This window comes from Struthio camelus, chromosome 3 (genome assembly GCF_040807025.1).
Source record: "Struthio camelus isolate bStrCam1 chromosome 3, bStrCam1.hap1, whole genome shotgun sequence".
NCBI classification, from domain to species: domain Eukaryota; kingdom Metazoa; phylum Chordata; class Aves; order Struthioniformes; family Struthionidae; genus Struthio; species Struthio camelus.
The window spans coordinates 141,625,870-141,651,302 of NC_090944.1; the positions used below are offsets into that span (position 1 = coordinate 141,625,870).

Consider the following 25,433-nt stretch of genomic DNA (forward strand, 5'->3'; position numbering starts at 1 on the left):
AGCTTTTTGTTTCATTCCATGCTAGTAACAGATTTGCCCAAGAAAGAGTGCAGCAGCGCTGAAGACACACTTAGTGATCAGTTGGGCCACCCATCTGTGCAGTGCTTTGGGGAAGCTGAGCAGCTGATGTGCTGAGATGGGTCAGAGAGGCCTCTGAAGCATGAGCTGTTGCAGAAACCCTTGGTGTGCTTTAACAGTGAAGCGCCTAAGAGCGATTGGCTTTAATTTATTTTTGCCCTTTTTGAAGGTGGTGGGGGAGACAGTTTTCCAATGGGGGGAAAAAAAAGAGCGAGGAAATTTGGTTCGGTTTAAATTGACAAAAGCAGGGAAATAGAGAGTAAAGGCTGTCGTTACATCACTTACTCTGTTCTGGCCTGGAACATCCTAGACTCAACTGTCACGCTTGTAAAATGTACAGTCCTTCACTAGCCTTAATACAGGCCTTGTGAGTAAGGGCTGTGGGCAGCCTGACAGAGTGAATCAAAGGCAGAGGTTACTTTTATCAGCTGAAGCTAGAATCTTACTTTATTTTAACAGAGGGTATTTTCATGCTGATATTCTTTGGCTGGGAGTTCAGCGTGCAGTTGCATCTCAGCGCAACCCTTTTGGAGATGCTGGATGGGAAAAGAGGGCTTGATGAGAAAAGGAACTGAAAATACTGAAAAACAACCAGAACACTGGACAGTATGGGCTGCTGAAAACCTTGTGTGTGAAACCCTGGCTCCTTGAAGTGGCTGGCAGCACTCCCATTGAGTTCAATAAGGCCAGGGTTTTGCCCTATATATTTATTCTAATTTATGAAACGACTAGTCATTGTGGTATCTAAGCACTGAGATATGGTATTTAGTTGCAAACAGTCATTTAAACAGTGATGGCAAAGTCTACACATGCATTTTACTTGGAGATTAGAGAACATGGAGCTTTGGTTGCATGTGCTTCTCCCTTTGTAATTATTCTTCGTCCCTGACGCTGAAGACCTCCATGCTGTTGCGCGCAGAAGGGCTCCAGACCGGGGCAAATCAGAAAGATTATGCAATGTGGTAAATAGCCATAAATTAATGGATTTTGTTGGGATGCCAGTAACTACCTCGGTTTCACTGTCAGCCCCAAAGGAATTAATTAATTCCTCAGGGTTTAGCAAGCCAGTGCAGAAAAGAATCTTAATCTCCTGCTTTTTTTTTTTTTTAACTATAACTGGTTACCTTGCAATAGCTCATGCAGCACTACTGTATGCTCTCCACTCTGATGCTGCACGACAGTAGTGTATTGCAAAAGAAAGCTGATTGAGTTCAAGGGAAATCTATGCCAGGGAAAGAATATTCAGAGCAGCTGGTTCCATTTATATATTTTATTTCTGAAGCTCATGAATGTTCCAGTGAGAGATGTTATAATTGATTTAAATCAAATTATGAAACACTATACTTTTTATTCTAAAATGCATTTTTCTGGCATTCAGTTGGGTAGTGCATCACTCACAGGTAACGCAGGGTGAGGCTAGAGTCTGAAAAATATTCCCTTCTGTCGTGTAGTCCGTTGCTACATGTTCTTGCCTTGGAGCTGAAGCCAAACTTGCTCTTTGTAGCAGAATCATTGTATCATTAGTGAATCAAGGCTCCATTGCTTTAGATGAGACACAAGATCTGACTCCCTCAATTTCTTGGTGATAGGAATGCCATTGATTTTTGGGAGGAGCGTTGCAGTTCCTTGTTCTTTCCACCTGAAATAAGAGGCACGTAGAGTAAATAAATGGCAAGGCAAACAGAGGTATGTTCAGCAAAAGGAGGGGACAAAGCTGGGAATTCACTGCACCGCAGAGTCATCTGCATTCAAAAAGGTTTGAAATTTTCAGTCCGTTTTACTCAATTGACTTAACTATGTACTGAAGTAGGAGACCTCACATGTTTGTTAAAAGCTCATTGGAGCGTTTGTTCCCTGTTAACTTCTGGCCAATTTCAATGAGATTTTAAGGGAGGTGATGAAATTCCTGTAAGTTTCCTACCAGCTGGTGGCTGAGCAAAACCACCAAGGGAAAGGCTACTGCGGGAGCGCAGCCGTGCCCTGCGCCGTCGCGGCCTGGCTGGCGGGGGACGCGCAGCCCCTGGGCGCTCGGCAGCCCCAGCAGAAATCTGCCCGGTCAAGGGAGGGAGCTAAAGCTGTTGTGCTGGGGACATGAGGAAAGGATATGCGTGCGAGGGGGAAGAACTTGTGTGCATAGGAAAAGGGTCATTTTTAGGCAGCACAACTAAGGAAAAGCTTTGTACGTTTTAACACTGGATGTGAATCTTCATATAACGTCAGCGTGATGTTAAGCTTAAGCGATCTCTCTAGCCTCACTGCTCCCACTGACTTGTTTAAAGTAGCCACTGGATTTTTTTAGACCTCACTGGCACCATTTTGTTGCACATGAGGGAGCCAGAGCTGCCTGTGACTCGTGCCCATGGTTAAGATGTAGTACAGTAGATTGGGAGATGATATTGCAGCCTGAGAAGCAATTGTACCTAGAGGGATATTGCTTCATCAGGGGATGAGTATTACTAGCTTAAAGAAGCTAGTCATTATGAAACACCCTGACAACAGATTTGTATTTATTTACTGGCGACCACTCAACTTGAATGCAAATCGCTGAGTGGTATCAAGTTTCAGAACTGCTGGCGCTTTTCCATGGAGTCCAAGCACCGGCTGCTCATACGTATATGCGGCAAGTCAGAATCCTACAACAACGTTTTCCTCATGTCCTGCACTTCTTGCAGCAGCTACTGTGTGCCTGTGGGTTTGTGGCATTCGCTCACACACAACTGTGCTGCCTGGATAGGCTAGCGAGTGACTGGGAGTTTAAAAGCTCCTAAAACAAATGCTGCATGCTCCAAACTACCCAAAGCCAGGCCTAAGACAAAGGACTTTTCAACGTTTCTCCTCTTATGTTTTCTTTTTGTTCCAGTGACAACTTTTCTGCGTTTTCTTGCATTACATTTGAAACCGAGAAACCTACAAAAACTGTTAGGGATCACCCCGGGAACTTTTGTTTAGTCTCCTTAGAGACTAAAGGTTCTGGTCCCTATAGCAGTGCCAAAGTACCCATGTTCCCTTTAGATTTGAACCTGTTTGCAGTTCAGTGTCTCATGACCAATACTCAGAGCTATCTCACAAGGTCAGTAAAGTAGCATCAGAAATGAACTATAAAACGTATCATGCCAGTGGTTTAAAATACGAGCCCACAGCAGTTTGGTTAGTGATCAAAAAGTACTTGATGGGCCATCTCCATTTATTTCAGCTATTAAAAAAATCATGCACACATCCCCTCTGAATATCAGTGCCATCAAATGTGGTCAACACAGACAGTTCAGCCTGCAAAAGTGAGCCAGAAAGGGCATTAAAATGCTTAGTCTATGACATACTTCCTTATTTTTGTCATTTTGACATTTATGTGTTGTTTCATTGAGGATTTTGAGAAAGAAGACCCAATTCTTGAAGCACACTTCAGTTTATAATGCTGCAGCCGTCTGTTTTGCATTTAATTCAAATTGACCACCTGCATGCTGTTAACCTCTGGAAGGTTACTGTGATCACAGTTGTTGTTGTTGTTTGTTTAAAAATTTTGTAGCTCAAGGAAAATATTAGTAACCAGTTACTTAACCTTCACTGTTTACTGATGTCACTGAACTTGCAGATGCGGCCTAGCTGGCCACTGAAGACTGGGAGTCATCTGGTGCCAGTAATAGTTTGCACTTATTTTTCAGTCAGAAATAGGTTGAGCAATTAAAAGAAGAACTTCTTTTTCATGAATATGTTCTTTGTCTGTTGGTTGTTTGTATCAAATACTTTCAAAATTCAGAATAAACTTACTTGATGTGGAAGGTAGTTATAAATGAGCCACATTTTCACAGAGGCATACTCCTGAGTTCTGTGTGCGGCTGAAGACACACGTGAACCCCAGGGGTGCATGTGAAAATGTACAACGGTTATGGAGGCAATTTAAGTGAATAAGACAGGTGCATTCGTATTTAAATTCTCCTGGTCAGAGAATTTAAATTGCTGCAATGAGGCATTTTTCTAACAGAAGGAATTCAAAAATTAGGAATCAATTCTTTAAAAGCGTGAGAAAATTTTTTTAAACGTGCAATATTTTTTTCTGTTTGAGTCTTTAGAGTTCTCTCAGGTGAGAATTTTCTGCTTTCCTTTACAGCAAGGAATAGACATTCACTTGCTTTAAAAGAAATGAGAATCTCATGTATTCCTTTCATTGCAAAAGGTGGAGCTTTACAGTGAGGAGGCTCAAGATTGCAAATATTCGCAACACTTTTATGCTTAATGCATGAAAGAGCTGTGAGGTGAACAGTCTGCCTGCCTCTCAGGTCTTACCAGCTTGCACTCTTAGAGATTCAGCTGTTTCTCCAAGACTATGTAAAACAAAACAAAACAACTCCTCCCCCCCAAAACACTATTTACGGAAGCAGGAATATGACCAACCTTCACTATTGTGTCTCTACTATAGAGCTCTGCTTGTTGCCAGGACCCACCTGGGCTTGTAGACAGACTGTGTTGCTCCTTCCCTTTCCTGTAACAGAGCAAAATGTAAGGAGTTGATGGCTCTTAAAATGCGGTTTCAGATGCACCTAAATAAATATCCTAATCCTTAGAAGAGCTTAACACACACAGATGATAGAGCTGATGGTCTCCAAATAGACAAGTGTTTGGTTTTATTGCAAGTTCTGGCTAACCTTTTAATTTGGGGAGGCTCTGTTGGCATGATATATTTGAGAAGGCTTTTCAAGTAGGGATGGAGGGCATGGGAGAGAGCATAACTCCCCCATGCAAAATCTTGAATTCTCAATAACAAATCAAAGACCAAAAATGTTTTGTTCTAAAAGTAGTAAAACCACTCTGGATGCCCTCCACTTTCTACCCCTTTGCTCGCCCTTTGCTCTACGCCCAGCATGTTGCTGGCCGTGGTGTGTGGGCCAACATGCTCAGGCTGCAGACCACGGAGTATGTGATAGTCAGCCAGGGAGCACTGCAGCAGCACTTCAGGATGCCTTTGGGAAGGGGGTTTAGTTTTCAAGTGAAATATGGGAGCGCTCAATATCAACGCCACCTGCAAAAAGAGTATTTAGTTCAAAACCAGAGTTTCCATCAAAAAACGGTTTTACTTTACAAAAAGTAAAACTTTCTGCCAACCTACCCTTAACCTCACTACTGCTTTATTGGGTTTTTGTTTGTCTGTGTGAGTATCTGTGAGGACAGCCATGCATGTGGATTCAAATGAGCTGCTCAAATAGATTAAACAACTTTAAACCCCTCTGTGGTCATTGGAAGTGAATTAGATTAAAGTGAATTAGGGCTATTTTAATTCTGAATGAGTGAGTCCACATGGGCTTAATATAGTTGTATGTAGAAACCTACGTTAAAATCACATCCTTAGTTAACTTGGACTGTTAGGCAAACCTATTCTGTCCCTTTATTTATCAGTATGTATGGAGCTTGCCTCACCCTTAGCTTGCACCATTGACAACTAAAGGAACTAAATCAAAAATGATATCATTTTTGTGCTAGTATAAATGGTTACACAAACAATAAGTCGATGATGCGTCTGGCCTGTGATGTGTCCAGAGAAAGGAGCTGCTTCTGAATAGCTTTTAGCTATCATCATTGAGATCAGCAGCACTTGCCAGAATAAAGCCTTCAGCATTAATTCCATAAGCTATAAATTATTACAGGGGTCTGATTCTTTGGAATGAAATGCAATAGATAGATGGCACAGAAGTATTATTAATGGATAGTTTACCACATTCTTAACTGCGCTGACTTCATGAAAATACTTTATATTACTATCTGGAACAGCAATACTAGGGATTTGCTAAAATGACTGAGCGCTCATTGTTAGCTAAAATACCTTACTATATTGGAAACATAAAGTATTCTGCATCAAAGCATGTAATCTACATTTTTCCTTTTCATCCTTAATTTGATTATGAACTATTACTGTGCTTGGCCATAAAATACGAAAGTTGTACGTTTTGATGGTTTCTCAAATGCTGATTTTACTTTCTGCACAAATACTTCGTATCTTTTCAGCATAATTATTTAGCAGCCATTTCGGGTTAATTATTGTCATTAACAATATGAGTCCTATGAGGGAATATCAATTAAAATATGCACAGCTGAACTTTCAAATGAGTAAATAATTTAGTTTTTGAAAATGACTGGAAACAGCAGGGTAACAGTCAAAAGGGGAACAATTATTTTAATGCTTATTTGACAAATGAGTAATTTTTACAGCAAATTAGTTTCTTATCATAGCACCCCTACTGGTAACGCGAGAGAAGCTGTTAACACGAGTTTTAAAAATAAAAGCTGGTAAGTTATGCATGCAAAGTTAAGGAAATCATTTGTATGAAGAAAAGGTGATTATGACACACATTGTTAGCTGAAGAATGTTGCCATGGGAATCTAATTAGGGATATAAATCACACAAAATTATGCGTGTATATATAAGGCTGGATATATTAAAGTGATATGCACATCAGTTTTGTTGCTTATTGTGAAAGTTTTGAAGATAAGCCTTCATTGCCTTTTCTTCTGGACCCTACTAAATAGTTTCGGGGATTGAAAGTTAATAATTTGGTGGAAGTGCTTATTAAAAATAACGGGAAGCTAAGTTAACAAATGAAATAAGGAATTTCAGGTTCCAATATATGATATTAATTCCTTTGCAATGACAAAAAAATGTAGAAAAGCTTTGCAAGATGGTTGTTTGTTATTTCTGCTTTGGGCAAGTTTTAACTTGCACCTTGACTTTTTGGTTATGTTGACCTGGGTTATTTATGCAACTAGTCAACAAAAAGGAGAACGTTTGTGGGGGAAGTTTATAGAAACCAATGTTTGTGTTGCTTTGAGAGAGCATTGAAAAGGCTTTCCAGGCTCTTCTGTAGGAATTAGAGTGGAAGAGGAATTTCACTGAAGCTATCTTGTGTGTTTCCCGTGTTCTCATGTTCTTCTTCATTTCTGACTTTTTTGTACTCAGCCTGATTACCACCTGAAGTTGGGCATCAGCGCTGCTGATGCTTTCCCACAGCTACGATTTGGAGTAAGTAGGCAGTTTATAGCAGAACAGTCATCACCAATGACAGTTCAGAATTTCTGATGGGTTTCAGTGATTTCAGATCCATCTGTGGAGTGCCAAATTGCACTACCGAGTTAGAATCCTGCTTGAGAAACTTTCAGTGAAGCTGACCAAATCTTGACAGATACTGTGGCCTGCTGGGTCAGGGAATGAGAATCAGGTAGATTTGGCTATCTCCTGTTGGACAGGGCTTGGTAAGGTTGGCATGGTAAGGAATTGAAAAGCAAATGAGGGAAAAAAAGAGTAAGGCTGTTTTTTTTTTTGTTTTATTCTCCTCTCTTTGCATGATGTCAGGCAAAGCTGAGCATAGAAGTCAGCGCAGACCTGCAGCTCTGAATGCGGTGACAATGAAACGCTGAACCATTCCTGATGGAAACTGGTGATCATGTCTCTTTTCACCAGCTGGCCAAATTCAGAATTCTTGACTCTGCTGTTGCCAAGCATTTTGCAGTCTGTTTTTTCTGGTCCAGACTTGAATTTTGTCTCTTGTCTCTGTAGCTTGTTAGGACCAAGCCTTTCTTTTCCCTGAGACCTCTGTGCAATACAGGGGACTGCATTTTACCCAGTGTGGTCACACGCCTTCTGATGACAGCCACGGGGTACATCATTAAGGGTGCAGATTCAGTGCTGTCTCCTCGCAGTGCTGTTGGAATTGCAGTGTTGCTCTGACAGAGATGTTTCCTCGCCGGGGTATATGTTCTGCATGTTTTTTCAGGTGTGTAGTAAGACAAAGGGGAAGAACGATGTAAGAAGTGAAAGAACAGTATAATAGCGTTTGTAGAGATAGTATAGGGGGTTGTTGAAAGCTGGAACTAAGGAATGGCTGTGAGCCAAAGAATAGCCTGTCTGATCTGTTTTTAAGACTTTTCCCCATTTTCTTTGTAAACATTAATTTTTGCAGTCAAAGACTTCTTAAGACAGTTTCACCTTGTTTTGGTGTGCCCACTTCATCACCACAGTGTCTCCCACACCACATCAAGCCACTACACAGTTTCTCTCTGAAATCTCACAGCGCTAATATTCCATAGGAAAAAAGAATGATGTCATTTGAGTCAGACCATAATTTTCCAGCTGTTGGAAGAAGGCATGTTGTGGTGTTTATTTCGCTACTTATAAAGATTTGTGGTGTTGAGGGAAATTTTTTACTTCCAAGATCATTGTTAAAGTAATTGGAACTGATCGTCTGGAGCTTTGCGCCGTAGCTAGGGGAGGCACGAGGGGACAGCGGCGGAGGAGACTGACTGTATGTGCTACGTGTAGGTAATTGCGTGTATGGAGCTGCATAGGTATTCAGAATTTTTCAGCATTATTTTCAGGATGAGAAGGGAAGAGCCATGAAATAGGCAGCCTTTCTGCTTAGCTGCGCCAGTGTGGACCTTTGCGGTCTCCATTACTGGCTTTGCATTCACTGAGGCTTCGTGTGGGTCAGACAGACCCACACCTTGTCTTGCACCTTGGCTGCGTCTCAGGTTACCTCTTGCATCCAGCATGGACAAGGCTTTGTCCTGAGATGCTGACGCACTGTAAGCCAGAGCTCCGTAAGGAGACGCACATTGCTTATTGCAGCATCGGTCAAAATAGACTTGAAAACCTCTTGGTAGAGGTTTCCACGTTCAGCTAGGGCTTTCAGAAGCTAAGATCCTAGTGAAAACGAAGATCCTTTTTGTTTTGTTGTTTTGAAAAAAATCTGAGTCTTGAGCCCTGGATTATCTCCTCTGTTTCAGTGAGGAAGCTGTATCGGGCTGAGTTACTGGCCTAAATTTTCCTCATGCTTTACAAAAGCGCTGGTGTGTGAGAGACGGTTTAGAGGCACGTCGTCTTGTTTTTGGAGGTGACCAGGTGTCCTTAGGCAAAGGAAGGGGAAGGAGAAGGCAGGTATCTGAGAGACCTCACACGCTCTGATTCACTCATTTGACAGCCCCCATTCCTCATTAGTTTTTAAGTAGCGTAGTGGAAAGCAGGGCAGCTCTGACATGTGAAAACTGACTGCAAGTCAGGCACTTCCCGTACTTCAGTGGGGAAACGTTAGCGAAGCTCGCCCTCCGGTTCATCTGAGCACTCCAGAAGGGCTGGATACAATTGAACAAAAGCCTTTTAGATGCTGCTGTTGCTCGTTTTTTCACTGTGTGGGTCCATTAAAGCATTGCTGCCTTTTGGGAACGCAGCTGGAAGAAGAAAACAGGCCTGGAAAAAATAACTGCATTATGTGAGACCACTGGCTACTGCTGGAATTGTGTCAGTTTGTAACACGTTAGGCAGGTTCTGCGCGCGTCCGCTGCAAAGCTGCTGCTGACAGGCCTTGAGCCCTAGCAGTGAAAGCAGCCAACAACAGCAAAAAAAGCTGTGGGCTCAGGGATCCTGTCCGATCCTAGAGGCTGTGGGTAGCATAACTCCCTAGGAAGAGAAAGTGAAACTGGTAAAATGTTCCCCTGATGTGCACCCTGCAGCCTGTCAAGCAATCAGCTGCTCAGAGGAGTGGTTCCTTAGAGGGAGAAGACGCCTAAGTGAGTGATAAGCCACGTAGCCGTGGATGTGATTTAGCCCCCCAGTTTTTCACTAAAAACCTATTGTCAATTCTGTGCAATTTAATTTCTTCATTCTTTTCCCCTCTCTACTTGTCTTTTCTGACGTGCTTGGCACCAGGCTTTCCACGTCAAAGGTCGATGTAAGAGAATACAAGTGAAAGAGAGAAATGTATGCTAGACGGCTACACAGCAGTTACCTTCCAGGCTGTGGGAGGGTGCACAGTAGCAGGGCTGAAGTTTGTCATCATTGATTGGGTCTAGAAATTAGAACAACCCCTTGAACTTGACACATAAATATAGGCTCTTCAGCTTTTAACCCTGCTCCCCATTACCTCATCATATTTTACCGTGAAGGAAACATATACTATAATGTATTCTTTGTCACATATGGTCCACACCCTCATGTAAACTACGTTTCCAGTTCTCTTCCCATGCGGACGCATCACCCTGTAGGCATTCCTCTGATATGCCAGTTAACGCTTTAGTGCTTAGCAAATCTATTGGATTATCACAGTTACAGTAAAAGAACAGGACAAAATAAATATTCCCAAAAGGACGTTTAGGAGGATTTTGCCATTTCTTGGTTGGTAAGAGATGATCCCTCAACAGACACCAGACTGGCCCTGTTTTCCTTTCTCTTATTTCATCTGTCTCAAAAGAGCAGGAAAAATATATTAGTGTTTGGTCAACAGAAGAATGAGCAGCCTAGCATTATCTGTACTTTTTGCTTCAGTCTACGGGGAAAGTTAAGAGTCAGGAGAGGAATCAGGGAACTTAGTGTTCAGCCAATTTCAAAACCTTTGGTGTCTGGCCAGGTTTGCAAAACTTAATTGTACGTTTGCATTGTGTGTTGCAATGCCTTGGAGATTTACAAAGTGGTTCTCATATGTCTCTTTTGGGTGCTCAGCTACTCCAAACGCTCCTGCTAAACAAATGTACAGCTTTCATAGGCACTGTATGATCTCCAGTTGCCCCGTGCTTGGTGGCATGCTGATCTCTTACTTGTCTAGTAGTCTGAAGAAAGAGATGGAGGGAGGCTGCAGAATTGCTCTGCTCCTCAGGCCCAAAGCATCGTGGGACATGTTTTGACATGGGGTCCTAGGATCAATTCCTGCTCACCCAGTAACTGGATCACAGAAGCGGCTGAGAGCTGGCCATACCTGCCTCTGGTGGCCTCTTCCAAAGGTGCCATGAGGGAACGAACTTTAGCTATTTATTCAAGCTCTTCTGTCATTCATTGTAAAGGTTTTCCTTCAAATCATGCTGAGGTAAAACAACAGCACTTCTCTTTCCTTACAGAGACGCCACTGGTGTTTCTTCCAGCAGCCTTTAACTTTTTGGTTCAGTTTGAGTCATTCAAGCTTGGAAACCTCCAGTGAGTCTGGATGTGAATGTGGCTAGATTGACCAGTGGTACTGCCACCTCTTCTTTGGGGGAGAGAGGGAGAGAGAAAAAGAAAAAATAAGGCAAGCATTGAATTTATAGCACTCCAGATGTCAGGGAAATGAACATAAAAGTGCAGATGCCTTATAGTCAGGCAGACTGTTCAAATGTATGCAAATGGGTGACAAGTTTATGTGAATATGGTTGAAAAAAAGAAAAAGCAAGGGAAAAAAGATGCTTAAACAATTCTGTCCTTATTGCTGTGAGTCTTGGGCATTAAGTTTAGTGGAAGTCATGGCTGTGGTGACCCAGTGAAGGCCAAGGCCATGGTAAACATGGCCAGCTTGGCAGACTTTGATCTTATTGTTCTTGGACATGCGATCAAAGTGACATAAATTTATACCATCTAAGTTATGGGGCCTATTGATCAAACATTTCCTTGCACAGCAGTATTTGGATTATTCTGCAAATCATCTTCATGGCTAGCTGTAAGAGTTGCCTACATTGTCTTCAGTTGGGATAGCATAAATGTATGGGATTTAAGTGAGTGCAGATGTACCTGCACGTACATTTCGCATACGAGCTTCTTGATTGTTTGGGGTAACAAAACAATTCTCCCTGTCAAATGTGCTTCCAACTTGTGAATTAATTATATCTGTTTCCTTGTAAACTGTTTAGGAGCAGCTGGTCTTCCTGGCATCTTTATTAGCATGCAAAGAAGCTTCTCCAAAGCATGAAATGGCAAAAGGAGAAAACATCTTGCTACGTCCTTCCTTGGGTAGTCAGAATGAAGTGGTATCTGTCTGCAGCCAGGTGAAGGAACTAGCTGTCAGTGGTCACAGTCTAAAGCATGACTCTATATATTAGCTTGATTTGTTTTCTACCCCTTTCTGCACTTGGACAGAAAACAGTTTAAAATTGTAGTCACAGACAGCCGTAAAGTTAAGGAAAACTGATATGGTCTGGAGAATCTGTTGCTAAACAGCTTGCGTGGCTCTGTGTCCAAAACCCATGTCTTAAAAAAAAAAAAAAAAAAAAAAAATGCAGTGAACTAGACTTTCTGGATTTCTTTGCTTATAATGCACAAGGGATTTCTGAATGGCAACTGCCATTAATATTACTAGGCATTACTTGGCTATGTTCCTTCTTTATCAGTGAAGGAAAAGACCTGCCATGTATGTAAGTCCCATGACGCAATACTGGAACCTTTTAAAAAGTTATTAAACAGGTAATAAAATTCTTTTACAAAATGCACTTTGATTTGTACAGTCTTTAGAAATGGCGGAGAAGAAAACACATCCTTACCCCCGTTAAAACTCCCAAACCTATCCACAGCAAAAATAAAGCCTTAATTTACCATATCTGGGTTTTACTATACTGGAAAGGTGAGAAATACAATACAAGTTATACAGCTCACTTCTTACAAATACCAGCTTATATGAGTTAACGCTGGCAGTTAACATCTTAGATTTTTCTCAGCAATAATCAAGCTACATCTGCAGAACTTATGGGCTGGGTTTTATAAAGTTCACAATTCAAAAATGTCTCTGTGCTAAAGGGCTTTGGCTCTCTAGCTCAGGGCAAGTTTTATATGCTACAGTCTGTAACCATCTTTGTTTCTAGAGAAGTATATGCATGGATCATGGATTAAAACATTTTACTGCATGCCAGCTGGATTTTATTATCTGAATAGATTATATCCTAAACAGGTCAACTACCTCTGATTTAAATGCATGGAGAATGGGAAACAGCATTTATTCATGCCGTGGGTTTATCATATGATACTACAGCTATACTTCACTCCCAACCAATATCTGAGTAGGCTACAGGGTATCCAAAGTCAACATCAAAACTAATCCCACTTTATTTCAATAGATGCAAGGGTTGGTATAAAGAAATAAATCTCAGCAGCCATTGTAATGATGAGAATCCAGTGTGTTCTCAGCTGGTCACAAACCTCTGAGTCTCTGAACTTGTTACAAATAGAAATGGGCTGAGCATATCTGAAATAGCTGGAATAGTGGTAGACGTGGAGTATTTGCTGGCTTGTAAGCAGCTTGGGAGCCTGTTCTCCTCCACACATGTCAGTTTACCAGAATTATTTGAATGGAACTGGATCGGATTAAATTAGTAAATCAGGAGAAAAGTAGCAAAGTGACAGGCTGGACTTAATGAGGGCTCAGGCTTCATTGACTGAGGCCGTGGTCTGTATTTTAGGCATTTTAATATAGGTATACTGTAGTACTTAGGCAGCATCTAGACAATGTTTAGATTCCTCTTTGCTGGATCCAGCTGCTTGCGTGCATGCATGTATTTCTTTGTGGGTGTGTATATGAGTGTATCATGCACATCAGTGATGATAAGGGAAGGCACTCTGTATTCCTTCCCAGTGAAGGGAATGAATATGAACATATTATTACGATTTGGTCTTTTAACTGTATATATTCTGGATAAAGAATGCTTTATGAAGAGGTAGGGTTTGTTTAGATGCTAAAAATGAACCAGCTTAAGGGTTCTGTTTATTTACTTAATCTCTATTTTTTAAAATAGGCACCTGAACGTTCTCCCTGTGTCTGCCCTCAGATCCATGAAGTTCCTCCCTGAGCATCGTTTCACATTTTCAGTGCATTTCGGAGATCTTCAAAAGGTCAGTGTCTGCACAAGATCTATCCTGATATACTTGTTAACAGGTGGAATCTAGTAAGTAATGCAACCCCATGGATAAGGAGAAAAAAAAAAGAAAAACAGTTTTCTGCCACAGCAGCCTTATAATGGAGGTGGATGTAGTGGTGTTCTTCTTTCTCGTTGCAAGATCATAGCTTTGAAGAAGACCTATCTCTCCACCAGGAATTGTGGTAGGGACCAGTGAGAATATGGTAGAGATCTGGTATAACTGCAGACGTGAAACACGTAAGGTGTTCCTCGACTCTCCACTTACCTCTGCAGACACTAATGTGTGTGTGTGCGCGCGTGTGAACGTGTACACCTAGGAAGCCAGGGAAGGAACTATACAGACCAGCAATACTAGAGCTCTTCTACCGGTCTGAAATACAATATCTTAAGCCCTCTGTCTGTCCCAGCTCTGCCCATCTGCAGAATTGTTTGAACTGTGGGTTTGGTATGGGAAATGCGAAAAGTATGAGCTTTTCGGAAATCGGAGTAGAAACAGTGCAAGAATAAATACGAGATACCTGCGGAGGGAAACAGAGTTGTCTGAATGGAAGAAAGAAAGGAGGGATAATGTTACTACTGCATATTTGTTGTCACAATTAGCTGCTGTTAAATACGTTTCATGTTTCAGTATTGCATTATTGTTTTCAATGGGCCAAACTGATTGTTATATAGGCATGCAACAGTTTCCCAGGGGAAGTGGGGGGAAGCTATTTACTGATTCACTCAAATCTCTGTTGAACAAAGCAGTGGAAAATACTCTGCAGGAAATAATAATCCACTGGCAGGAGTTTGAAAGAGGTTACATAATAGTGATCATATTTCTGTGACAATGAATGATTCTGTTTATATAATATTCATTTCTGTGTACCCTACACATTGCTTATTTTGTCTCATCCTGAGATAATGCAATGGATAAGTTCAACTTACCGTTTTGGCCTACATTTTCCAGAAAACGGCCGATCATTTCTTGTCTGAATTTTTGCATGTAGCTATCACAATGCACACAAATTCTTGCTTCTCTTGAAGTCATAGGTATTTTTTCAGCATTTATTTTTTAACAGATCGTAGTACCTATTTTTAAAAAGGAGAAAGGGCAGGGTCTTGGGATTTATACACCAGTCAGTCTAACCTTGATACTTGGAAAGGTACTAGAACAAATTATTAAGCAATCAGCGTGTAAGCACCGTGCAGATAATAAGGTGATAAAAAGCAGTCAACACAGATTTGTCAAGAACAAATCATGTCAAACCAATCTAATTTCCTTCCTTCACAGGGAAACTGGCTTAGTGGATAAGGAGAAGGTGGTAAATGTGATGTATCTTGACTTAAGCCAGACTTTTGACACTACGACACATTACATGCTCCTATGTAAACTAGATAAATTTGGCCTGAATAGCAGGAGAAGACCTAGCTCTTTGAAAACCCATGCTGAGAAAGCGGTTATCAGCGATGCACTGCTAAATTGAGAATCCACTTTTGCTTTCAGAAGAGGGTTAATTGTGGGCCTGGGTCTAGTCGATACTTTCATTGCTGACTTGGCTGATGGACTAGAAAGTGAATGCTTAACATTTATGGAGGATACTAGCCTGGGACAGTGCTGAAGTTCTTTAGAAGGCAGGATTAGAAGTACAGATGAACTCAATACATTAGAAAAACTGTCTGTTATCAGTATGATGAGACAGATCTGTAAATCTCTAAACACACAGTGGCTTAGCAGCAGGAAAGAGTATGGAGTTTTAGTGGCTTGCAAGTGGAACAGAAATAAAAGATGAGATAATGTCATTAAAGAGCAACTCTTAGCCTGCAGTGTGTTAGCAAAGCTGTTGTGTGCAAGACATCCTCTGTTCAGTGCCGAGAAGCCTGAAGCTGGATTCTTATGTCCAGTTGTTGGCTTTTTTAAAAGGTGACGCAGAATAATTGGATATAATCCAGAAAAAAAGGTCCAAGATTTAGAAAATATGATCTGGGCTGAAAGTTTGAAAGATTTATGTGTGTTTGGAAAAGATATGATTGAGGGAGGGCATAAGTCTTCTCGTAGGCAAATCTTGTTAGACAGGATGAAGATCTATCAGTCACCACGTGCAGTGAGGGTAGGATAGGATAGAAGTACCATATTGTCACATGTGTATCTGGGAGGTTCTCTGTAAAACCGAACTGAACTCAGATTTAGTAGGAGATGAGTCTTCTTACATGCTCAGGCAAATGAGTTTACCGTATGTTTACCTCTCAGCAATACTGCTGACGCTGATCCATGCTAGCTGCTCTCCCTAGCCTGATCGCCATCACATGTTTATCTTTCATTTGAGGTGCGTTATCTGAAGATGCAGATTATCTGAGGACGTAAGTTTAGAAGCCAGGGTTTTCAAAGGGTTGAAGTTTCAAGCGTTGGTTCAAGATGTGAAAATAAGTTCATGGATTGGCTTCACGGGTAGCAAAATAAGGCTTCTGGTTGTTAGGAAAAAAACCTAACTATATAGGACAGATAAGCCCTGGAAGAGGTTGATTAGGGATGTTGTAGACTCTCCTTCTCTGAAGGTTTTAAGAAGTTTGACAGACATCTGTCGTGGCTGGAAGTAAACTTGATACTGCTTCTGGGCAAAAAGATAGGCTGGATGCCCTCTTAAGATTCCTTTTAGTCTGACATCTATATGCCTTCTGTGACATACCGTTTTGCAACAATATAGTATTTTTTTATATTCCTGCAAAAAAGCACAGAAGTAACATAATCCAGGCAGTTTTGCTTTATGATGAGAGATGAAAATATAGGTATGAATTCATAAAAGTCTCAGGAAAATAAATGCCTAACCTGACTTTAAATATAAATGAACACAGAAAGAATTATATGCTGCATAACGATCTTGCAAAACCGAACTAGCTCAGCTCCTCGATGCTAGCTGATTTTAGGCATTGATTATCTATCTTGTCTAGTTTGTATGATAACATAAGAATTTAAATTGTAGCTTTGCACAAAACAAATACAGATGCATTTTCTCTAGGTGATAATCTCCCAAAGGCCTACACTCTTGTAATATAAACAGACCTCTGAGCTCCAGACTGGTTAGTTCTGTATCAAATAAACTGTATTAATATCCTGGGTCAAAACTTCCTTCAGGCAGCCTGAGGGCAGTAGCCGTCCAAGTGTATGTGCACTGACACCTTTCCAGGGACAAGTTGCTCGTAGCAGGGCCCGTGATTTATGACCTGTATGCATGTTTCCTATTTGTGAGAAATGCAGTGTTGATTTGGCACACAAGGCTCCGGATAACTCTGCCGTTACTAAATCTCATCCTGCTTCTGTGGGGGAACGCTCGCCCTGCCTCTACCCGAAAACCTAGTGGGAATGAAGTGGGAGGAAGCAAAGAAAATAGACTGTGCTCCTTAAAATACTGTTCTGAAAAAGGACTCTCAATCCTCGGGGACTCAGAAAGATCTCTCCCCTTCTCTTCCCCTTGCAAAGTGGGGAGAGCTGGCGTTAGTCCTGCTATCGCTTCTGCAGACTAGCAAGCTCTGCCGAGCCTCTGTCCTCCGCTCGCGGGCCTCCGAGGACGCCGGGCGCCTGTGTCGAGCTCCCTGTTGACGCGAGCAGGCTCTTGCCAGCGCGTCAGCGGCCAGGTTGCCTTCCCTGGCCGCTGAGGACACCTCCTTGTTTCAGTTCGCCCTCTTGGTGCCCTGAAGGTGGAGGCCCCATCTGTGGCGCGTTGCCTGTGGCCTGGCAGTGATGAACTGAATCCGCCCGGAGCAGAGAGCTGTTCCTTGCTCTCCCGGTTCACTGCTGCCTAGCCTGCGGGGCTTAAATCGGAGCATGCAAGGTTTTGAGGGTGGTCTGCCCCGGGGGCCCCCCAAAAGGTTTCCTTCCTTTCCTTTGCTGATCCGCTGGCCGTAGGCATCGGCGAGCGTGCTGCTGGAGCCTGCTTCCGGACGCTAGCGCTGCAGCTGGGTTTTGCGCCCTGCCAGCCTGTGATTTTGGCGTTGTTTGTGCTACAGCCGGCCTCTGAAGCGAGGAAGGCAGAGGGCAGTCTTCGTCTGCTCTGCGCGGGGCCGGGGAGCTCCCTCGCCTGCACCCCTGCCGCGAGTCGATGGCACGCGTCCACACAAAACAATAGCTACGCGCGAGAGGGCCGCGTCCCATGGGTGGCCTTTCAGGAGCGGGGAGATTTTGAAAGAAAGCTGCTGCTGTGCCCCAACTTCCCTTGTGTACGTGCTGCTACCAGAAGCTTCCCCTGTGACTCGCTTTCGGTCAGAGCTGGAGCCGAGCCCTGCTGTACTCCGTAACCAGAGGAGCGTCCTGCTGCAAGGGACCCGTCTGAGGGTGGCATGCAGCGGCTCCCAGGCAGCAAATCATTTTAGCTCCCCTCTTGCGGAAAGCGCGTGTTCCTCGGCTGATCTGGCATGTACCCCCCCCCTGCGCCCGGCCTGGCTGGAGCTGGTTAACCCTTTGCGGTCTGGTCAGGCCGGCTGCAGCTTTGCCGGGGGACAGCCGGCACGTAGCTTGCCCCGGGGTTTGGTACAACGGTTGGCAGGCCTGGCCTGTGCTACAGAGCGTTGCCGCGGCCGGGCATAGCCGGCAGCTGCAGTTAGCGCAGGCCGTGCTAGGCACATCGTTGCGTTGTCCGTGCCGTCTGCAGCAAGCCCCGGTAGGGCGGTAGGAATCCAGATTAAACCCCAGGCCAGGCTCCTGGGAAGGAAGTGGTTCTCGGGCCCTGCATGGGGAGAGAGCGGTTGCCTTGGCCTGCCTGTGCCCAGCGGCCCCGGCGCAGCATCACTGGTGGGGAGAGCCCCGAGCCCCGGGACTGAACTCTTTGTCGGGGGGTGGGATTACTTCCTCGCACGGTGAGAGCAGCAAGTTGGGGACTGACTTTCTGCGTTACCCTGACCGGTTCTGTATTACTTTATTAAGATTTTTGTTCGTAGTACAGCGTGCTTGCACGTGAGGGAAACCTCTGAGCCCTACGGGGAAAGGTCATTTTACTAGCGTTAGAGAAAATCTCCCAAAAACTTGATCTTGAAAAGGGCTTGTGCTTGTTTTCTACAAGGTATTTTTGGCATTGCTTTTCTGCCTTTGAAATACAAGGAGCGTCAGCTCTGGTGTCTGCTGGCTTCAGCCGGGCACAGTGGGCATCTGGGCAGCTAGTTCCTGGCTGTTAGAGCGCAGCTTTCTGGGGCGATGCATTGCATTTTCAAAATAGTGTTTTCTTTCCTGACCGTGTTTATTAGCAGTTGGAGTTAGATGGATATTTGCCAAAGTAACACATCTTAAACAATTTAACAGAATAGAAACAAACAAAAAGCTCCAAACAAAATATTTTTATTTTTCCGAAGAGCTTGGTGGTTGCAGTCCTGGCATTAGTGACTTCTCCAGTTCTACGGTCATCAATGTTTCTCTAGGAAAGCCTTTTTTAAACCCCCCTAAAACTTCCCGGCCTTCTTTACATATAAAGAAGCAAAAAATAAAAATAAAAGGCACGAGCTTGATGCATTTTCAGTTGTACATCACTACTAATGAAAGTCATGTGTGTGGAAACACCACTGATTTTGTCCTGGCTTACTGAAATTAAACAAAGACTGATACCTATTTATAATCCCAAGACTGCTGCCAGTAATGTGTTTTATCACTATGGTTGCAAAAACAAACATCCACTAACGAAGTATGCTTTCCCAAAAGTGAAAGAACTCGGAGGAGCCGATGAAAAGGCTCGCTGGCAGCAGTAGGTTAACGGGGAAACATGAAGCAAGTGTGGCAAACTGATTAAAAGCAATAATGGACTTTACTTTTTTATAGTACCTATATTTACTGTACCATTTCATTAGAGCTACTTCGTTTGCAATAATCTTTTGTCACTTACATATTCTAATGTTTCTAGTATGCTTTCAAAAAGGGGGGAAAGCAGGATGTTTTAAATAATTCTGTTTATCTTTAATTAGAAAATGAATAACTTAATTGCTTGTTCTTTTTAACTTAATTGCTTGTTCTTTTCTTGACCTGATTACATTTAATAAATACAAGAGAGCGCTTACCAGAGTGTTCCCGATGTAACACAAAACACGTGTACTATCCCACATGGCAAGGACATCGGAATTGAATTTCAGAATGGTTTATGCACGTGAGTTTATCGTGGAGAAAGGCAGCCAGTCTCCTTTCTGGCTGCCCTGTGGTGTTCAGAACTTACCGTTGGGTGTTAGCTGCGTCGTACGGTCCCTAGGAGGGAACGGCTGAAAGGAGGGAACGGTGATACGCGAGATCTGCAAAGCAAACCGTGAATCAGTCCTGTGGCTCTGCCTGATCCAAACAGCCCACCCTTTGCAGGCAGTATACTCCATGTGGTAGGACTGACTAATACAGTAGACAAGATTCGGACCAGGTGCTCAAGCATCTCGGTGCCCTGTTCCCTCACATGCTAGAGATCTCCTCCAGACTGTTTTTTCCTATTTGATATCTCAGTTGAATGTGCCGTACTGGGGATTTTGGCTAAATTGATCCTTCCTCTAGTGTACATATGTGCCCATCTCAGGGCCAGGAAGGGGGCACAGGACTCCTTGTTGCTGGTGGCTATTTTGCAAAGACTTCTGCAAGCCACTGGCAAGTGGGACTTGAAGCCTTGCCAGGGCTAAGACATTCAGGGGATGACAACTACTCCCCTCATCCCCAGTGGTTAAAGGCTGGAAAGTGTAGTCTTCAAATCCTGTTCGTCACACCTGCAAGGACTCCTCTAGATGGAATTTTCTTTGTACCTTTCCTCTTCTAAAAAAGGAGTGATTTATTCCCAGTAAGCGAAAATTTTTAAAAGACAAATTGCATCACGAAAATCATTTTTGGTGATGTGGCTTTTTGTCATTTGCAGACGTGAATAGCTTGTTTAGGTCGGGCATATTCCATAACCCCACATAAGTACTTGGCTGTCATATCAGGTGTGTAAAACCAGTCCGCCTATTAAACAGTGAACTGTGATTGAATCCTTTATTTATGACTTCTGCCCCACATTGCATTAATTAGAATGCAAATGAAGGGTTTTCTGGAAAGCTACTGTTTACTTCTGCCGTACTTTACATGTTTCATTAGTCTTAAGACCCTGACACAGAGTCAAGTTGTGTCAATTTAACAAGTTATCAGTCAGCTGAGCCACTGTGGTTGTACATGTGCATGCACAAAGGCTTCCAGGGCTGCAAAGTGGCGCAGCCTTTATTTTGTCTGCAGTGAAACACCTTTAAGCTGTGTTATCTTGTCTTGTATTAGCAACTGTGGCTCAACTAATTAGCGGTAACTTTTTTCAAACAGCATAGCTTGATCCTGTGTCTGAGCCCCTACTCTAATTTGTATCAAAGCTTCTAAATCTGTTTTTGCAAGACTCTTCCAACTGGTAAGCAGTGCTATTGGTTTTAACGGAGTTCTCACTAGAGAGCAATTTCTTGGCCAGCGCTCTTGATAGTGACAGTGAATAGTCCATATCCCTGACTAGCGGGACGTTAAGGCAGATTGTGACTGATTAGACCACAAATTACAGTTTTTTTGTTGTTTTGTTTTTACCACACAGTTTAGCACAGCCTACATTTTCACATATGTCCCTGGTTACCAGCCTTTTTGTAGCTGACCCTCACTTGAGGAAGTTGACGGTGTTCGGTGCCTCTCTAGGTCTTACAGAGTCTGCTGAGGTTTGGCAGCATTGCTGGACCTCTTGAGTAAGACTCCCTCAGCTTGCTGCCAAGGCCAGCCTGGCTGGCGCGGGACCACCAAGCTCGGCAAGGGTCCACGTCCTTCGCAGAACATCTCCTTTCTCAGCTTGCCTATAGCTATGCGAGATGCAGAACTGCAAAGTAGTGTTTTCCGCATTAAAAAAAAAGAATGTTAGGGATAGTGTCATTTTGGAGGGGAACAGTTTTGAAAATAACTGCAACTTTCTTAAACTTTCAAAATACTGCGATAGAAGCCCTGTACTGCAATGGAAGCCCTGTTTCTGAATGTGTTTAAGCCCTAGAGAAAACACTCCCATGCAAGTTGCACTGAAGGAACTTAAACCAAAGTAACTAAGAATTTGGCCCCTGGCACCTTTATTTTCCTCAGCTCCTGCAATGACAGATGGAGGTGGAGGGAAGTAACCTATCCCATTTCTGCTTGAAAATATTTAGCTTGAGTGATGTGAAGATTTCAGTAGATCTGTGACAAGATCAAAGACTATAAATTATTTAACAGTGGTTCTACTTTTGTGGAATTATTTAAAGTATCATAATTGCAGCTCAGCTTCCCAGCCTTCATTTTCAAGTCTGGAATTCTGTTGGGAACTATCATAATCACTGAAGAGTATAATATTACAGGCTGGGTATAAAAATATCTTTTTAATGACTAGCAAATTAGTGAAATGTCTTGACCTGAATCTAGACCAAACAGAAGACAGTGTTTTTATGGAGGGGGAAGAAAGACTAAATTGTCACCACATTGTTATTCTTGTTAAATTCTCCACTACTTAAAATGTCAGTTGATTAGATAAAATTTGTAACACTGTGCATCAATGCAAGTGATGAAGGGCTGTGTGTTACATAGTATCTTGGCATTTCTGCACTTTTGTTTTCCTTTTAATACTAGCAGGCGCATTGTGTGCCTGCAACTTGGAAAAATAAAGGCTATTCATTACTTTAGTACTCTGCGAACAATAGAGATCATGAAAGGCGGTGCAGGGAACTCCTCTGTGTGTTGGCTCTTCAAGAAGCAAGATGAGCCCTTGGAGGGTTTTCTCATAGGCTTCAAGTAATTGTTGTGTGCATGATCTGCCTGGCTAAACTCTTTTGGTGTCTGACTTAACTGAAATAGGAGTGAGAAGAGGCAAAACTTTCCCGCTCCATACCATGTGATTCAAAGCATTGACTGAATTTCTGGTTACCTAGGAACAGGAATTTATTCCCTGAATTCAGGTTTGCAAGTGAGCAGAAGGAAACCGAGCCCTTGTATTCCTATCTGCAATCAGATGTCAGTGGCTAAATTCCCAGCGTGAGGAATTTTGTCCATATAGTGAAGATGCCAAGCAGGTCTCTGCAGGTGAGGATTCGGTTCCTGGTTGTGCTATCAATCTTGTGTGTGGTTTGAGGCAAGTCACAGACTCCTCTGTTCTTTGGTGCTGCCAAATTAAAACAAAAGTGATAATATCAACCAGTTTACGTGGTGAGCGTTGTGTTACTGTGGCTGTATTTGTATGAGGTCCATAGCTATGCAGTGCGGAACCTTCACATCAAAGGTCTATGATAACAGTGGCAGTGCAAGTAGGTTGACTATTTTGCCTTCATAGCAGGGTAAAACAGGTATTTTGGGACTGAGACCATATTACTGTCCTGCATTCATAGGACACCTTACACAAAGAGGCTGCTCTCTCTAACTGAGAGCACCAGAGCTGTACTTCAATGCAAGCATTAGGAGCCCAAAGATAATATGAGGCAGGAAGAGAGGTAGTGTCCGTTCCTGCCTTTGTCTCCACCTGGCCATGCCCGTGATACTTTGCAGCGCTGCAGAAATGACTACAAAGCGTTGCTGTTTTCTGGCTCACCTGTTCTCTTAAAAATTCTCCCTTCTGTGGGCTGGGTGGTGCAACTGATTAGTGCATGCACTAGCCTTTCAATCCTAGCTACCAAAGTGTAGTAGCCACTAGTGAGCAGGCCATTAATCATTCATTTTTCATATCTCTGCAAATCAGTATGACCACACAGCTAGATAATCTCTGCTTGAGAGAAGCCCGCTCTAGTAAAAATAGAAATTTTGTGATCTTGGGAAGCAAAGTCATGTAAGAAATTTGTTCAACACTTGGCTCCAATGAATGTGATTAGTCGCTAATTTACATAAGTATGAAGGAGATTCATAAATTAAAATGAAAAAGAGTGTTATGCCTTGTATTCTAGAAGGACCTGCATGGTAAGCTGGAGGCAGTCTGCAGCGAGGTTATGCTCAATACCTGCTTGTATTGTGCATGCATGTGTGCTCTTCAAGTTGGTAACATCTCTCAAAAGATGAAGACAATGTGAATTATCATGTTTATTGACAAATGTCATCTCTTAGTATCAGCCTAATTGTCTCCGGTGACACAAAACAGACTTCACCCTCGCTCTATCGAGACAGCAGCGCTTTGTTAGTGCGTATGCAGCCTAGCGTTCTGGCCCGGCTACTCCTCCAGGCTGTGTGTTGACATGCACTGGGGACCTGGAGTCTCCAAAGCTTTCAGGCAAGACTATGTCATCATGGTGCAGCCATTTCTTTCACTTCTCCGTGCTAAATTATGTCCTCCTCCTCCTCCTCAGAAAGGTTGTAGAACATATGTTGCTTTAAGAGTTTATTCATTTTGTTATGGTTCCTTGCTGTCTAGTTTTGCTGAAGTTGTGTTGACAGATCAGGAAGAGCTCAGAAAAGGATATTAGGTGAATAATCTGAGATCTGGAAAACCTGGCTATGGAAGCTCAGTCTATTTAGTTCATTCAAGACCATGACCTAATCATATCCTAGATGTTCTTTGAAGAAGAGCTTTCAGATTAATGGATGGCTTTTTCCTCTACCTGGAGAAGGGTTGCCAAAACAGGAAATGAGGCTTGCTTTTTCTTTTTTTGTTTTTTTAAGTGGGAAGAGTGATTAACCACTGCTTTTCTGGGCACATGATGAGGTCTTCATCACTTCCAATCTTTAAGATTTAAGTGTTTTACTTCTGGAGTCAGGAGAGAGTTTTATGGCCTGTGGTCATAGGAGCTGATGTTCAGCAGATTCAATGTCTGCAATTGTACACAGCCTGCTTCCGTCTTTAAGATGAATGGAAGTTTGAATGAAGCTCTCACAAACTTAAGATTTTCCAGCTGGCGCTGTGTAAGAGGTCAGACAGGTCACGATTCTTCTATCTGGTCATCAATCCATGACTGCAAACTGGGCTCAATAAGTAAGGGAAGCTGTTCTTCCATTGAAGAAGCTTCAAGTCTTACTTTACCAGCAAGCTCTTGGCTTAAACTGTCTTAATGAGGTTGTACTGTATGTAAGGAGCCTTTGGGAAGCTCCCAGATACATTCTCCACTGTGCAGAGACTAGATAGTCAGTGGTACAATCTAATCTAGTATGTGTCCTGGAATTACTGCTCATCTTTCTTTATAATAAATGAGAGCTATTTGGCTACAGTCTTTCTAAAGCTGTAATGCAGAGGGATCCTGAAGTGCAAGAGTCCTATCTTAGAGAGTTACGTTCAAAATATACCCTAGGGACTGTTAGAGTTATTTATAATCATTCCTTTAGTATCCCAGGATTAAATTCCAAGTGGCAAACAAATAAATTAACAATGCTTCTCCCTAATGCCTATTTATTTACTGTAGATCAATGGAACATTCAAGGATGAAATTGGTTTTCTTAGAGTATTAAAAAAATATTTAAAATAAATTTTATTATGAGAATTAATATTGTTTATTCAGGAGGGGTGAGGGGTTAGTGTGAGTCAGGGTATCGTGAAGACGCGAAGCGTTTAGGGGTAGGAGAAGGGAAAAGAAGTTAAAAGATGCTTCATCTTGATTCTCCAGTTTGACATCCTGCTAAAAGACGTCTGTGATATTGCCCTACTGTTGCTGGAAATCTAGGCAAATGATGTTGCAACGCACTCGTTTCAATTGCATGGACATACTGCGTCATGCCAGCATGGGTCACTGTGATACCCTTTTGAGGCTGTATTGTTCTGTAACAGGTCCTCCCGTTTCCCCTCTTCTTGCACCTGCTCTAGAATAGTGAGTGTCAT

General features: G+C 42.7%; 1 long non-coding RNA gene across 2 annotated transcripts in view; it reads left to right on the plus strand.

The window, feature by feature from the left end:
- LOC104151865 (uncharacterized) overlaps positions 1-25,433 on the plus strand; it is a 228,779-nt gene that overhangs the window by 182,455 nt on the left and 20,891 nt on the right. For both annotated transcript variants that reach the window (XR_011140590.1, XR_011140591.1), the window contains one exon: positions 13,579-13,675. This is a non-coding gene — a long non-coding RNA (uncharacterized lncRNA). The remainder of the gene's footprint in view (positions 1-13,578; positions 13,676-25,433) is intronic.